The sequence below is a fragment of the Phyllobates terribilis genome, unplaced genomic scaffold (genome assembly GCF_046119375.1).
Source record: "Phyllobates terribilis strain yellow unplaced genomic scaffold, ASM4611937v1 Scaffold_5__5_contigs__length_657084704, whole genome shotgun sequence".
NCBI lineage: Eukaryota > Metazoa > Chordata > Amphibia > Anura > Dendrobatidae > Phyllobates > Phyllobates terribilis.
Window position 1 is genome coordinate 35,217,298 of NW_027362765.1, and position 17,708 is coordinate 35,235,005.

General features: G+C 44.8%; 1 pseudogene; it reads left to right on the forward strand.

The window, feature by feature from the left end:
* The window catches only part of LOC141271412 (uncharacterized), a 92,607-nt pseudogene extending 75,808 nt beyond the window's left edge, over positions 1 to 16,799 (forward strand).
* Positions 16,800 to 17,708: the final 909 nt, after the last annotated feature.

Below are 17,708 nucleotides of genomic sequence, written 5' to 3' on the forward strand. Positions count from 1 at the left end.
TATATATTATTACTGTACCTAATTGGGATGTACGAACCCATAGATGTTCAGGTTCTCTGTGTTTGGCCGAACTAACATTGAAAGTTCAGTTCGGTATCCAAACTTGACCCCAAACCCAATATAAGTCAATGGGGACCCGAATGTCGGTGCTTTTAAAATGGCTGTAAAGTGGTCATAGTAAGGGCTAGGGGCTGCAAAATGGGGGTAAGAGCAGGATGATTGTCCTGCAAACAAATATGGATAGGGAAATGACTTAAAATATCAGAATAAAAAAAAAAAAATAGGAGACAGAGGTCTATGTGGTGGAAGAGGAAGAGGCATAGGAGAAGGAGGTAGCCAACAGTGTTTGTTTTTTTTATTGACTTATTGGTGGGTATTCTGAAAAAAGGCATGCCATTATCTGCTGGCCACTCTCTCTCTATATTCAAACTGTGTAATACTCTGCACTTTTTTTGGGTGAAAACAATGAGGAGACCATGAAATAGGGGACGTGGCCATGTTGCTGGTGGTGGTGGTGGTGTAGCTTCTGCAGGGAGAGAGAGGCCGTGGTTGATCTGTGACTGCTATCGCCCAAATGAAACACCTTCCTCTAGTGCACGCAGGCGACAGGACGTTCTGCATAATTTCGTAGGCCCGAGTCCCGCTGGATGAATGGTGAGGCCAGAACAAGTAGAGGTGGTTTTAGATTGGTTGGCTTAGAGTGCCTTCAGTTCCTTCACTTTGTCTTCCACCCGGTCCCCTGCTGAAAGTGCAAATTTTGCATATGTGGCCCATGGGCATCTATCTTCCACTTCACGCCCTTGCAAATTAGGCAAGAAGTCTGAGCCCCAAGTCATGCAGCAGTCACTTCTGCTTTTTGATGACTCTGCTGGTTGTGGTTCCATGAGACATCCACCTGACTCTGCCCTACAAGTGGAAGAGATTGAGTGTGCTGATACCCACATGTGGGAGGGGTAGTGCAAACGGTCATGGGACCACTGCAGCGCATCGATGATGATGATGATGATGAAACAGAGGTGCCAACTGCTGCAGTTTTCTGCTGTGTATAGACAGGCAATGAGGGCAGGAGTGAGGACTAGGTGGAACATCATGCGGAGGATTATTATTTACTTTTAGAGTATCATTGATTCCATGATGCCGTTCTGTACATGAGTTGGGGTTACATACAAAACACAAATAGAAATTAAAATGAACAAACTAATAGTGACAGACAGGTACAGGAGTATGAGAAAGGAGACAGTAGGTTCGGGGGTTGCAGCAGCTCTTGTGTTGGTAAGGTTGTAGCGGGGTCATTGCAGGCTGTAAGCTGTTCTGAAGACATGGGTGGCAGATTAAACACAGAGGCTTTTTGGTATAGTACTCCCAGAGGCAGGGTTGCAGAGCACACACACAGGCTTAAGGGCACAGTTATTTTTTTAGGCACAGCCACAATTCTTATAGATAAAGTGGTAGAGTAAAATTACTTTTTGGACAAACTGCACATATAGACACAGCAGTAGTGTAAAATTATTTTTGGCCCACAAATGGTAAAGAGACGGCTGTAGAGTAGAATTATTTTTTAGACACACTACTCACAAAAAGACGGCTGCAGAGTAGAATTATTTTTTAGACACACTACTCACAAAAAGACGGCTGCAGAGTAGAATTATTTTTTGGACCAAAATGGCAAAGATGCGGCTGCAGAATAGAATTATATTTTTGGCACACTGCCCCTACAGACACAGCTGCACAGTACTCCCACAGATATGGGTGTAGAATATACACATCGGCTTTTTGGCACAGTACTCCCACTGAGACACGTGCAGAGTACACAAAGAGGCTTTTGTTGCAGAGTGCGCAGTATTCTGTCCCTCACTCCAGCTGCGTCCTCTCCCTACACTAAGCAGAGCAGAATGGCAGCAGCACTCGTGAACCAGCATTTATGAAAAACCGGGTCACCTGGTGTGCCGGCCAATCACAGCCATGCCAATGCTTAGCATGGCTGAGAAGGCACAGGAAGAGCCAACAGCCTAAAAGCTTGTTGATTGGCTGTTCTGCTGCCTTTCAACAAACTTTATTAGGCATCTGAATCCAAACAGTAAACCAGACATTCTGTTATAAGTCCATGTTCGGGGTTCGGTACCAGACACTAGGCGCCTGATACGAACACCAAACTTTACAGTTTGAGTTTGCTCATCACTATTCCCTAATGTAGTCCTATAAACTAATCTAAATTATTTTTTTGGATTCTTTTTTCACTCAAAAAAAACAAGTGGGTGCTAATCAGTAATTTGTATCACCAACCAGCTCTGTAGGATGCACGCATGAATGTGATGCAAAAAGGGGATTAAAAAAAAGGAAAAAAATGTCCTCGCCACAAGCGAGCACAGGTGTCGATCAGTGGCATGCGTTACTGATCAGCAGCTGCAGGACGCACGCATGTATGTGGTGCCAAGGAGGGGGTAATCGTAAAAATAAAAGTCCTGTAAAACAATGAGTAGGAGTACCGATCAGTGATTTGTGTTACTGACCACCGCTCATCAACTGTAGGCCACCGCACGGAGGTGGTGCAAATAGGAGGTGGAAGAAATGAACAGGGCCAAAAAAAATCCAGGAGAACAATGAGCACTTGTGCCTATCAGTGATTTGCGTCACTGATCAGTGCTTGGCGACTGCAGGACACGCAAACAAAAAAAAAAATGCTAAAAATCAAGTGATCAAGTACTCAGCGTGCAACGGCAGAAGGGAGGGTGGGGAAGTGGGGAGAGGGGGATTTGGATGAATTAGGTTAAAGCTAGGGACAGGAACAGGTCAGGAAAGTATCAAGAGGTCTTCTTACAGGAACAGGTACAGTAGCAGCAGTGATGACACAGATAAAATTTGTCTGTGGCACCATAAATCTCAGCAGATCTGGCAGCAGAACAGCTGAGTAACTGCTTTGCACACGTTTCAAAGCTAAAATGAGGAAGTGCAGAGCGGTCACTTAGAGTTCAGACTGCGTTCTGTACACTGTTTGGTGCGATCGGCGTCATTGTCTAATCGCACCAATCAGTGCTGTGGCTGATGATTCTGGACATCAGTGGTTGCTGGACTTCTGTGTTTCAGGCAATTGCATTGCCTGAAACACTGAAATCGCTGTGATTGGCTGAGCAGAATTGAGCAGCAAATCACAGCAATCGTAGTTGCAAGGGTGGCAGAACCACCTCGTGAAGAAATGGCACTGAGAGATCCCGCAGAATCCCACCGCTGCCACCAGTGTGATGAAATGGCAGCAGAGAGACCCCGCAGAATCCCACCGCTGCTGCCACTTGTGATGGATCCACACCCTGCCACCCGCCTGGTGTCACTTTTACGTCAGACGGATTACGTGATATGGATCTGCCATTTGCACCAACGTGATGTTCCGCACCCCCTCGAGGACACGTAAGGTCAGATTGGTACAGTTCTACACAGACACCACTTGTCCACACGGGTACAGGAAGGCACCAGGGAGTGAGAGGAGGTAGGAGGTGGCCCACTCAGTCACTGACGTGGCACCACACTCGCTCACACCCCTAACAGGCGAGAGGCGTTTGGGGCCTGGGTGCCACAACTGCGCATGACAGCGGCCACTGCTGTGACTGCAGGTAGCGCCTGCGTGGCGCCCCGGCGGGTTCAGTCACCACAGAGGTACTGCATCTCACCCAGAGGTGTGGTATCTCACGCTCAGGTAAGGAAGGAGTACTGCCCGGGACCCTAACACCTGTATCCGACACTACACTACTCCAGACCAGCAGGAGGGGCAAGATGCATTGCTTCCCTACTGAACCCTGTCCCTGGCTGGAGTGGGGGGAACCAAAGTGAGGGGGAACCATGTAGTGGGTGTGGGTGGAGGAAGAAGTTCAGGGGAGCACTTGTTAGGGATAGTATATAGAGAGAAGCCATCTTGAAAGGACAGATCAGTCTGAGAGGAGAAATAGAGGGAGCAGGAGCTCTGTAGGAGCTCTGCTCAGGAGGAGGGCCTAGCTAGAGAGGCCCAAGACTGAAGAGAGAGAGAGGAGCAGGAAAGGTTTCAGGAACGTGGAAGGGACCCCAGGGGTACGGGTACTGCTGGAGGCCACCCATACGCCCGAATCTGCCATGCGGTGGAGGGGTCAGGTCGCACAGAGGGGACCGGTCCCTAAACTAGCAGAGTTCTTTAACCCTCAACTAGGAAACCGGAGGCTGTAGTATTTCAGGTACTGCAGCCAAAAAGCCACATCTATTCACCAGAAAGGTGGCCATAGAGGACCCAGGGGACAGAGAAGACGTCGCCCGGCAAGGTCCGCGGCCACTGGCCTGAGACACTGGGTGTGAGGTGCAGGGAGACGACCAGAGGGAATACACAGAAGGTGGTCCCGTTACGTACTCCGGAGAGACCTGGGAGTTTGCTGAATCCCTCCCTGAGTAAGCACAGGACGCTGTGGGAAGTTACTCTAGTACCGGTAACTGGAAGTCTAAGAAACCGTGAGTAAACCCTGAGGACTGCACCTTACTGTCTCTGTGATCATTATCTGTGCCATACTCTGCACTACACCATAACAGCAACATCTACACTGCCCTGGAGCTAAGCTCTACCTGTGGAGAGCTAAACCAACTCTGCTGCATTCACACCAGCTCCAGAGGACCTGCTCCGCAGCGGCGGCTCCTTTTAGCTGCATACCACAGGTGGCGTCACGAACTGTATATAAAAACTATAAATCCCCTGTATATAACCCTTTTTGATAGACCGCCCTGGGTCACGGACAGGGTCACCGCCACTGTGACATCTCCTCTAGCAACGACTGGCCCGGCACCGAGTACCCCACGGCCCAGGGGGCGCGTCACCTGCTTCTTCTCTGCTTCTGTCCAAGCCTCCGGTCTAAACCGACTACCCTGGCCCTCTGACATCCCGGTTGTGGAGGAACCCTACCATGCGGCCTTACCCGAGATCCCTACCTCTCCTGGGACTGCCCCGCATTCCATGGCATGCTCCCCCTCCGCAGCTGTTTGCCCCGTCTGTCTATCACAGGACAAATTGAGCTAGCCTGCCAGCTGGCCACATTCTAAGGCCTCATCACAGCTGATTTGATTTAATCTCCTCCCCCCGAGGTAAGAGGGACACAGTACATCACTCACCTCCACATCCTCATCAGTAGGCATGTTAATAACATTGGCATCAATAGGGGTGGACATAACATTGTCTGGAGAGTTAAGCCTTGGGGATTCAGTTGCCACATAGTGGGACCCTAGCCACCCCAAGTCTCTCCCAAGTAAAACACTCTCGAGAATGTTCGTCGTTACCCCCACACCCGCACTCCCCTCCTGGTGCCCCAGTCCAAATACACCTTGGCAATGAGCAGCACCGCCCCGACCCCTCCAATCCCGGACACGGCGAGAGTTTTCCCAGGTATCAAATCCTGGGGTGACACCAGTTCGGGTCACACAAGGGTCATCTCAGTGCCGGTGTCTCGCAGTCCCATGGCCCTAGCGTGGCCTATGGTGGTGGTCTGAAGGTTGTCAAGGGACCTCCCACGACCCCCACTCACACACAAAACAGTGGACGGTTTCTGGGACTGGGATGGGCCCTTCTGGCGCTGGGAATATATGGCTTTGAAGTGGCCCGGCTGTCTGCAAAGGTGACACAGTCGGGGCTCCCCTACCAGCGTGGAGAGGGAAGCATGGGTAGGTGGCAGGGACAGCAGGCACCGCATTCGTCTTACTCCCTCTCCAGACGGCAAGCTTCTTTGCCTCTGGAGTCCTGTTGTTGGAGTACTCGTCAGCAAGTGTCGCTGTTGCAGAAGCCCCCTTTGGCTTCCGGTCACGGAGGTGCTGTTGGAGGTCCTCCGGGCAGTTCCACAGAAACTGCTCAGTCACGACAAGCTCCTTCGGCTGCTGCACAGTCGTGAGCTCCAGTCCCGTGGTCCATTGATCAACGGCTCTCAGTAGGGCCCGCATGTGATCGATCCAGCTGTCCGCAGGACCCCGCTGTATACTCCGGAGCTTCTTCCGGTACGTCTCAGGGGTCAAGTTGTACTGCTGGACCAGAGTCAGCTTGATGTCCTCATAGCTAAGGGTGGTCTCACTGGACAGGTACCCAAAAATTTCCAGGGCCTTACCCCTAAGGTGAGAGGTTAAAAAACGGACCCACTGATCCTCAGGTAGATGGTACTGATGGCAGTTTTTTTCAAATACCAGCAAGAAAGTGTCCCAAGTCCCCTCCTTTGTCCAGCAGGGGGAAGTTCTCTGCCCATAGCTTCGGGACTCGGATCTTAGGGGACTTGCGATTGGCTGGGGTCTGCAGCTGGAGCTGAAGCATATCTTTCTGGTGCTCCCGCTCCCGCTGACGTTCCACCATGAGGGTCTCGTAGGTGGCCCTGTCAACAGCCTGGAGACTCGCAAGGGCAACTTGCATGAGGACATCCGAGCCTGCCCGGCTGGGGGGATGGTCAGATGCTGGGTGGCCCACTGCGGGACCGACCGTCGGCGACTCTCTCTCTCTGGGGATCCTAGGCGGGACTCCCCTTCTTCTGGAGCGACATCATCTTCCACCACCTCCCTACCATCCAGAGCATTGGACATCTCCTTGGTTCTGCCCCTGTTGCCACTTGCTATCCTTGCACTCTACAGTCACTGACACGGAACTGCAACCTGATGCACCCACACACCTTATAGTATTTGCACTCTGACTGTCTAGTGCTGAGCTGATCTTAAGACCCCAGCAGCAAAAGTTTCTACTGGCAGGCAGTCCTTAGTGTCTGTGAGTTGTTCCATACTCACACACACTATTATCTCGATCCCACACCGCTTGCCAGTGGCAGAACCACCCCCCTGTGAAGAAATGGCTCCAAGAGACCCCGCAGAATCCCACCGCTTCCACCAATGTGATGAAATGGTAGCAGAGAGACCCCGCAGAATCCCACCACTGCCACCACTTGTGATGGATACAAACCCCGCCACCCGCCTGGCATCACTATTACTTCAGACAGCTCATGTGATACAGATCTGCCCTTTGTACCAACGTGGCGTTCCACACCCCCTCAAGGACACGTAAGGTCAGATTGGTACAGTTCTACACAGACACCCCCTGTCCACACGGGTACAGGAAGGTACCAGGGAGTGAGAAGAGGTGGCACACTCAGTCACTGACGTGGCACTACACTCGCTCACACCCCTGAGAGGCTCCTGCACTAGCTCCAGTGAATCAGAGCCTGGTCGGCCTGGGAGAGCTGCCACCAGTTTCTATTAGATATAACGGGCTTCTATCGGGCTAGAAACCAGCCTGGTAGGGTGTTCATGGACCGAACAACGGACATGAGCGTTCATGGATCGAGATAAAAGAGCAGCCCAAGGTTAAATTATATATTTAATCGCCGTAAGGGCACACTAGACATTGCACTATATACATTAGGGTTATACATACACAATGGTCAGAGTTGCAAACACAATAGTAGGGGTATAAAAGATATAAAGCAGTTATTAAGAGTCAGTTACTAGACAGATGGACGACCTGGCTTTCGGAAGGGCTGCCACATGGGAGGCTTGTGGGCCCTCTCTTTGCTGCCGGACTTCTCCCCCAAGACTTGACATCACGACCTCCCAAGGAAAAAGACACTGGGCTCTAGCTGCAGGGACTCTTAACCTCTCTGGGTCACTCCGACTACTGCCCCCTGGTTGAGTCCCAGTCTCCACCTCTGGTCTCTCCCAGCTAATACAACCAAAAACTACGATGGGCTATATCTTCTTAATGGACTGTCCTAGAGAGCTGGCTCTGGGGTCATCTGACTCAGCTGGGCCCCTGATACCAAGCATCGGGGCCCTCGCAAGCCGATGCCGGGTATCTCCCTTTCCCTACACGCTGGACTGTGCTGAAAGCCAGGGTGACATTCCCCATTCTCTTGGATTTCCAAAAATCTAGTTGGTTGGTTTATCACTGAGATGTATCCTATTCCCATAACTCGATGTTGAATTATAGTGTCTTACACAAAGGATTGCATGATTTGAAGGCCACAGGGGGCCGTCCTGTTCAGCTGCTTGCGGCTGCGGTGGGGTTTGTCACTCCCTGCCTCTCAGCCCCCTCCCTTGCAGCTGAAGTATCGAATTACACTGTACATTGGAGTTCACTATAATAACCGCCAAACAGTGATTGACATGCACTTAACTTGAATATTCTTCACACCCCCGTGACGAAGACTCCCGGTGCCCTGCTGCAAGATTCAGTAGGCACCTTAAGGCGATCACCGCAACTGCGGTCACAGTGCCGCATTCAAATTAGGACGTATCCATACATCCAAGGTCGGTAACTCCTTACCAACCTGGACCTATAGATATTTTTGCACTTTTGTTTTTTCCTCCTCTTCCTCCAAGAGCTATAACTTTTTTTATTTTTCTGTTGTCATAGCCATGTGAGGGCTTCTTTTTATCAGGACAAGTTGTACTTTTGAAACACACACCATCCATTTTATCATATAATGTATTGAAAAGCGAGAAAATATTTTACATGTAGCGAAATAGCAACAAAAAAAGCACAATTCTGCAATTGTGTTTTGGGGTTTTTATTTACAGCGTTCATTTTACGATAAAAATCACCAATATGGAAATATGATTCTCCAGGTCAGCACTATTAGGCTGTGTGCCCACGATGCAGAAATGCTCCGGATTTTTCCTGAGCGTTTCTGCATCTCCCCTGGCAGAAAAAAACGCATGCGGATTGTACATGCATTTTTCCTGCCAGGGACAAGCGGATGTGAAGCGTTCTTCACATGCATTTCCACATGCTGGTTGACAAGCGCTTTCCAAGCGATTTTAGCATCACTTGGAAAGTGCTTGTCAACTTGGTCACACTTTATAAATCCATGCAAACGGCATGGATTTATATAGTGGGACCGTAGAGAATGTTTAAAAATAAAAAATCTATACTTACCTTCTGATGGCCCCCGCAGTCTTGCTTCACTCTCGTCCTCTCATGCCGGCAGATCGCGGTACACTGAAGAACCTGCCGACGTCAGTGTCGCGTGACCCGTCACATGACTATGACGTCAGCGCAGGTCCTCCAGTCCATCGCGAGAGGACGAGCGCACCAGGGGGCGCCAGAATAACATTTTTTTTTAAATTTTATTCTTTTTTTTACAGTTTTCTATGATACCCGGGTCCGGAGGAGAGTCTCCTCTCCTCTAGACCTGGGTACCATCCTCACATTGAACGCATGTATTCCGCATGTGCTTATCTAGTGAAGCGGAATACATGCATTCTAATGCAAGTCAATGGCGGCGAAAACGCAGCACTTCCGCAAAATAATTGGTAGTGCTGCGTTTTTTTTCCGCAATGATAATCCGCAGCGGAAATTTCCGCAGCATGTGCACAGCACATGCGGATTATCATTGGGGAACATTGCAGGCCTTCTACCATCCGTTTTTTAAGCGTTTCTGCAGCGTTTTTGCCGCTGCGGAAACTCTTAAAAAACGCATCGTGGGCACACAGCCTTACACAGATATTGAACATGTGATTGTGTTTTTTTTTATATATTTCTTATTTTGTAATGGGGAGATTGGGTGTGATTTGAACATATATCTCTCTCTCACTCTCTATTTCTATATCTATATACTGTGGGTACGGAAAATATTCAGACCCCTTTACAACCCAAGGTAGTTTGCACGTTAATGACGAGGCCAATTTTTACAACTCTGACCACTGTCACTTTATGAGGTAATTACTCTGAAACGCTTCAACGGATCCCCCTGATTCTGAGATTGTTTTTTCGTGACATATTGTACTTCATGATTGTGGTAAAATTTCTTCGATATCACTTGCGTTTATTTGTGAAAAAACTGGAAATTTGGCGAAAATTTTGCAATTTTCAAAATTTGAATTTTTATGTAATCAGAGAGATATGTCACACAAAAGAGTTAATAAATAACATTTCCCACATGTCTACTTTACATCAGCACAATTTTGGACCCAAATTTTTTTTTTATTAGGGAGCTATAAGGGTTAAAAGTTGACCAGCTTTTTCTCATTTTTCCAACAAAATTTACAAAACCATTTTTTAGGGACCACATCACATTTGAAGTCACTTTGAGGGGTCTTTATGACAGAAAACACCCAAAAGTGACACCATTCTAAAAAGTGCACCCCTCAAGGTGCTCAAAACCACATTCAAGAACTTTATTAACCCTTCAGGTGCTTCACAGGAATTTTTGGAATGTGGAAGAAAAAAATTAACAATTAACTTTTTTCACAAAAATTTTATTTTAAACCCAATTTTTTTTTATTTTCGCAGGGGTAACAGGAAAAAATGGACCCCAAAATTTGTTGTGCAATTTCCCCTGAGCACGCAGATACCCCATATGTGGAGAAAAAACACTGTTTGGGCGCACGGCAGGGTTCGGAAGGGAAGGAGCTCCATTTGACTTTTTGATTGAAAAATTTACTGGAATAATTAGCTTACGCCATGTTGCCTTTGGAGAGACCCTGATGTGCCTAAACAGTGGAAACCACCACAAGTGACACCATTTTGGAAACTAGACCCCTCAGGGAACTTATCTAGATGTGTGGTGAGCACCTTGAACCCCCAAGTGCTTCACAGAAGTTTATAACATGGAGCCGTGAAAATAAAAAAATCAAACTTTTTCCACAAAAATGATGTTTTAGCCCCAATTTTTTTATTTTCACAAGGATAAGAGGAGAAAATAGACCCCCAAAACTTTTGTGCAATGTCTCCTGAGTATGCCAATACCCCATATGTGGGGAAAATACAGTGTTTGGGCGCACGGCAGGGTTCAGGAGTGAAGGAGCACTGTGTGACTTTTTGAATGCAAAATTGGCTGGAATCGAGGGCGAACGCCATGTTGCATTTGGAGAGCCCCTGATGTGCCTAAATATTGGAAACCCCCACAAGTGACACCATTTTGGAAACTAGACCCCTCAGGGAACTTATCTAGATGTGTGGTGAGCACCTTGAACCCCCAGGTGCTTCACAGAAGTTTATAACATTGAGCCATAAAAATAAAATTTTCACATTTTTCCCACAAAAATGTTTTTCAGCCCCCAATTTTGCATTTTCATAAGGGTAACAGAATAAATTGCACCATGCAGTTTGTTGTGCAATTTCTCGTGAGTAAGAAGATACCTCATATGTGGGGGAAAACCACTGTTTGGGCGCACAGCAGGGTTCGGAAGGGAAGGAACGCCATTTGACTTTTTGAATGTAAAATTTGCTTGAATAATTAGCGGATGTGCCCCTGATGTGCCTAAACAGTGGAAAACCCCCACAAGTGATACCATTTTGGAAACTAGACCCCTCAGGCAACTTATCTACAGTAGATGTGTGGTGAGCACCCTGAACCCCCAAGTCCTTTACAGAAGTTTATAACATGGAGCCGTGAAAATAAAAAAATCAAACTTTTTCCACAAAAATGATGTCTTAGCCCCAATTTTTTTATTTTCACAAGGATAAGAGGAGAAAATAGACCCCCAAAACTTTTGTGCAATGTCTCCTGAGTACGCCAATACCCCATATGTGGGGAAAATACAGTGTTTGGGCGCACGGCAGGGTTCAGGAGTGAAGGAGCACTGTGTGACTTTTTGAATGCAAAATTGGCTGGAATCGAGAGCGGACGCCATGTTGCTTTTGGAGAGCCCCTGATGTGCCTAAATATTGGAAACCCCCCACAAGTGACCCCATTTTGGAAACTACACCCCTCAAAGATTTTATCAAGGGGTATAGTGAACATTTTGAACCCATAGGTACGACACAGAATTTGATAACATTAGTTCATCATATTGAATAAGTTGTCATTAGTCTTGAGCGCGGGTATGCACCATGTATCGCGGGTGCTCGAGTGACATGCTTGAGTCCCCACCCACATGTTTCACGATTATTAGACACCCAAAAAAAAACATGCGGGGATCGCTCGTGCATGGCAGGATTTTTTGGCCGCGAAGCATATGTGACGGAGACTCGAGCACCCGCGATACTTAGTGCATACCCAAGTACCTGATGCAAACTCAAGTAGCGAGCACTTGCGCTCAACACTAGTCGCCATATCGTCGTCTTTTTTTTTTTTTTTTTACTTTTCAAAAAAATTCCAACCCTAACCCGAGAGTTTATTTTTTATGCTATTAATTGTGCGGTATAAGTGATTAGACGTCTTTATTCTTCGGGTCGGTGCGATTACAGCGATACCAGAATCCTATCGGGTTTTTATGATTGACAGCTGTCAGCCACTAAAAGACGCATTTTTTGTAAAATCTAGTTTTTGCATCGCCATATTTTGAGAGCTATAATTTTTCCATATTTTGGCCGACCGAGTCATGTGATGGCTTGTTTTTTGCGGGATGAGTTGACGTTTTTATTGGTTTTATTGGTTTTCAGGCACGTGACTTTTGGGAGGCAGAATAAACAAAAACCAACAATTCATTAATTGTTTTTTTTAATTTTTTTATGCTGTTCCGCGTGTGGTAAAATTGATAAGGTAGATTTATTCTTTGGGTCAGTACGTTTACAGCGGTACCACATTTATATAATTTTTCTGTGTTTTGGCGCTTTTACACAATAAAAGCTATTTTATAGAAAAAAAATATTTTTTTGCATCGCTTTATTCTGAGAGCTATAACTTTTTTTATTTTTCGGCTGATGGAGCTGTATGGCAGCTTGTATTTTGCGGGACAACATGACGTTTTCAGCGGTACCATTTTTATTTGTCTTTTTGATCGAGTGTTATTCCATTTTTTGTTTGGCGGTATGGTGATAAAGCATTGTTTTTGGCTTCGTTTTTTTTTTTTTTTTTACCGTGTTCACTGAAGGGGTTAACTAGTGGAACAGTTTTATAGGTCAGGTCGTTCCGGACGCAGCAATACCACATATGTGTACTTTTTATTGTTTTGTTTTGTTTTTTTTCATAATAACATTTATTGATGGGTACATTATATTTTTGATGGATTATTTATTTATTTTTTTTTATATATTTTTTAAAAAAAAAATTTTTTTCACTTTCTGAGGCTTTTTTTGAACTTTTACACTTTGTCCCACTATGGGACTTTCACTTTTTTTATTCTGATCCCTGCATAGCACAGGAATGGAGCACCATCCCTGTGCTATGCCGGCTGTCAGCGCTGCACAGGGAGAAGATCGTTTGGTCATGCACTGCGCATGACCAAACTATCTTCCTGCAGTCTGGTGACCCGAATGTTGTCATGATGACATCGGGTCATCATGGCAACATCTGGGAAGCCGCGGCAGACAGCGCTGGAGGCCGGAAGAGGAGGTGAGTATTGCGATCACCTCCCCTTGCCACCGCAATGCTGCAATCGACTTCGATCGCAGCATTGTGGGGGTTAATGTGCCGGGAGCGGTGCGGGACCGCTCCCAGCACATAGCACCGGGTGTCAGCTGTGACAATCAGCTGACACCCGGCGGCGATCGCGCCCGCACAGCCTGTGTGTGGGCGCGATCGCCATGACGTATTAATACGGGTCAGGCTCTTGAAGCCAAGGGCACAGACGCATATTAATACGTCATGGGCTTTAAAGGGGTTAATAGGAAATAATGAACCACTACAATTTATTTTGTAGCATTTCCTGCATCCGACAATATTCGCATCGCATGGCAGATGGCAGGGCTCAGAAGGGAAGGAGCGACATTTGGCTGTTGGAACGCAGATTTTGCTTTAATAGTTTGCAAGCTCAATTATTACTTTTTATTATTGTTTATTTGCAGACCACATATTATACCAGAACTTCAGAAACCAGTACAGTAGAAAACCCCATAAAGTGACTCCATTTCTCCTCTATAGGAGTAGTGACTATTTTGACCGCACAGGAACTTTCTGGAAAATAGCACACAGAGGATGTTGCAGAGAGAAAACTACAAATTTGTCATTTTAGTGCCCAACTTGTGCTTCTGGAGACACATACACAGTAAATTTTTAAGTGACTTCTTCCTGCTGCAGCAATGCTAAACATGTGGATGCTAATAGTGTTTGGGCACATGGTAAGGCTCAGACGTAAGTGGGGACATTTAGCTGTGGGAGCGCAGATTTTGCTGGAATGGTTTCTGAAGCTATGTTGCTTTTCTAGTATCTTTCATCAGCTAGTAACGTGGAAACCTCTGATTTTCCATTGACAAATGACGGTCATAATTGGGGTCTTGTTTTTTGCGGGCAGATTAGAAGTATTTATTTATACCATTTTGGCCTCCATAACATTGTTTGGTGGTGTATTATTCCATTGTTTTGGAGGCAGAACGAACAAAGAGGGTCGAACATCACGCTCTACAAGTTCGTGCTCTGAGGTCTAATGTTTGACTGTCAACTGGTTTTGTCTTGGTAAATAATTGAATTTTGCTACATAATTGTAGTGTCTATGGATATATTAAAATGTTATAATATAATTTTTAAAGATATTTAATAAAAAAATAATAATCTTTATTCTTGGCAGATGACTGCACCAAGATATCAGAAGGAAAACTGAAATCTCAAATTTTTCAGTCAGATGACCTTGCGATAAGACAAGATATAACTGAAGTGAATGCCATTGTCTCAGATATACCATCATCCCTTCACAGCAAAGATCTACTGTCTGATCCTTTTAAACAGGTCCTATCTTCTGATTCATCACAGGCTATTAAGAAAAATAGAAGTCAGAAAAGAGGCATTAAAGATCAAACTGCTCTTACAGCAAAGAAGGTTTTATCAAGTGCAGAATATGGAACAAGGTTTTCACTCAAAACATCTTTTGTTACACATGAAAACATTCTCACAGAGGAGAAAAGATTTTCTTGTTCAGAGTGTGGGAAATATTTTGGCCAGAAATCACATCTGGTTAGACATGAGATAATTCACTCAGGAAATAATCCATATTCATGTTCAGAATGTGGAAAATGTTTTTCAAATAAGTCAAATCTTGTTAGACATCAGAAAAATCATTCAGGGAAGAAGCCTTTTTTATGTTCAGAATGTGGAAAATGTTTTAATCGGAAATCGCTTTTAGTTTTTCATCAGCGAATTCACACGGGGGAGAAACCTTTTCTATGTTCAGAATGTGGGAAATGTTTTGCAGAGAAATCACATCTTGTTAGACACCAGAGAACTCACACAGGGGAGAAGCCATATTCATGTTCAGAATGTGGAAAATGTTTTTCAAAGAAGTCAAATTTTGTTAGACATCTGAAAGTTCACTCAGGGAAGAAGCCTTTTTCATGTTCAGAATGTGGAAAATGTTTTGCAGAGAAATTAAGTCTTGTTGAACATCAGAGAATTCACACAGGGGAGAAGCCATATTCATGTTCAGAATGTGGAAAATGGTTTTCGAAGAAGTCAAATCTTGTTAAGCATCAGAGAATTCACTCAGGGAAAAAGCCTTTTTCTTGTTCAGAATGTGGAAAATGTTTTACAGAGAAATCAAGTCTTGTTAAGCATCAGAGAATTCACACAGGGGAAAAGCCATATTCATGTTCAGATTGTGGGAAAAAAATTTCAAAGAAGGCAAATCTTGTTATACATCAGAGAATTCACTCAGGGAAGAAGCCTTTTTCATGTTCAGAATGTGGAAAATGTTTTGCAGACAAACCAAGACTTGTTAACCATCAGAGAATTCACACAGGGGAGAAGCCATATTCATGTTCAGAATGTGGGAAATGTTTTTCAAAGAAGGCAAATCTTGTTATACATCAGAGAATTCACTCAGGGAAGAAGCCTTTTTCATGTTCAGAATGTGGAAAATGTTTTGCAGAGAAATCAAGACTTGTTACGCATCAGAAAATTCACACAGGGGAGAAGCCCTTTTCATGTTCAGAATGTGGGAAATGTTTTATTCAGAATTCTAGTTTAGTTGTCCATCTGAGAACTCACACCGGGGAGAAGCCATATTCATGTTCAGAATGTGGGAAATGTTTTAATCAGAGTTCACTTTTAGTTTTCCATCAGAAAATTCACACAGGGGAGAAGCTCTTTTCATGTTCAGAATGCAGGAAACATTTTACCCGCAAATGTCATCTTTTTGAGCATCAAAAATCTCACACGGAGAGACTTATTATCTAGAAGGTGAGAAATGTTTTACTTGTAAATCATATTTTGTTGACTACTAAGAAATAATCACATGTGGAGAATCTATATTTTTTGGCAATAAAAATTGCATTGGATGTGTGGTTACCAACATCTGGTGAGAATTTCATGTCAATAGCACCTTTAGAAATATATTTACTTGAAAATTGGTGACCTGTTAAATACTTATTTCACCCATTGTATTAACTATTTGAACAACAGTATTTCAAACCCTCTCCTATCCCTCAAAAAATACCCAACATTTCCTCCTCCCTCTTCCTCCTAACACCCAATCAAAGTGATCTGCCATTCATTACCGTCTCTTTCCACCAATTACCTCCATTTCTGAACAAACATCTTTCACTTTTCTATATTACAATAATAAATAGGCTCATATTGCAAATTACTATTTACATCTATGATCCATTGCTACTTTTTAGGAGATCCGAACTAAAAGAATTATAGTAAGTAAAAGATGGAATCAGAGTCTCTTACCATGTTGCTGAGTGTGTTCTGGCTTACAACCAGGGTATAATTCTTTGAGTCTATACCCTTCTTTGTTGTCCTAAGCATTGCTTTACATAGCATTATGGGGAAGTTTGCACTAGCATATATGAATACTTAATCCCCTGTCACATGATTGCACATTGTACTTTACGATCTATATATGTGGTTCTATGTGACCTTGTTTTACATCTGCAGCTTTTTGCCAGATATCATATTTTTATTTACATTAATGGACAGATGAAATTTCCATGGTTTCACCATTAATTTGACATGTGCTTATTACTCTGCATAGACAACATATGACCCCTGGGGTCTGGAAATTACTAAATTTCTAGAGTACTATTGGTTTGTTGTATTGTTGGGTGTTGTTCTTCCTTTTTGAGCTTTAATGAGAACTTCATTGATTCTTGTACCTGAACTTTGTCATCTATATGTGGATATTTTTTACTCTTTTGTGATTTGGAAAAATTAATAAATATTTTTAGTTTTAATTAGTTTTGAAGTTTTGTTGACTTCCTCCTTGATAAGAGATATATGTATTCTTTGGAGTCCCCTCCATAACTTTTTCTCATACCAATGGTCCTGAATACTCTAGATTAATGTGTAATGGCTGTGTCTGATTGTGCAGGAACATGGTCTGAACGTACCACTTCTCCTGGACAGGGAAGGATGCAAAAGAGTGTAGAGACATAACAGCAGGGAATCGCAGCTGATTCTTTTTTTGAGTTAAAACATTGCTTAAAAACACTCAGTGAAAAATTTTGCTCATAAAAAAGAATCATTTGCGCCTCTGTTCAGCCAGCTCCTGTTATTCCTCCACCTCTCCATTGTTACCTAATCTGTGCTAAGCAGATGAGATGAGGCTGGGCTTGGTAGTATCTCCCTGTCTAATGTCTTCCTCCATCTCCACCTGGTCCGTATGCAAAGCTTTATGTTTAATTGTCAGCTACAACTGTTTAAGTAGGCACAGAAGCGGGATCGTTGCGCTAATGATGGCATCATCGCCGCTCACCATCTTTGTTGAGTCCTCAAAGTCTTGGAGAACGCGCAAGTGTCAGACATCCATGCCCACTCTTCAGCTGTATTGTGCGGAGGCTGACCAGAATACCAACGGGCGTGTTGGAGCTGGTATTCCACAACTGGCCTCTGCTGCTCACAAAGTCTTGCCAGCATGTGCAGTGCAGA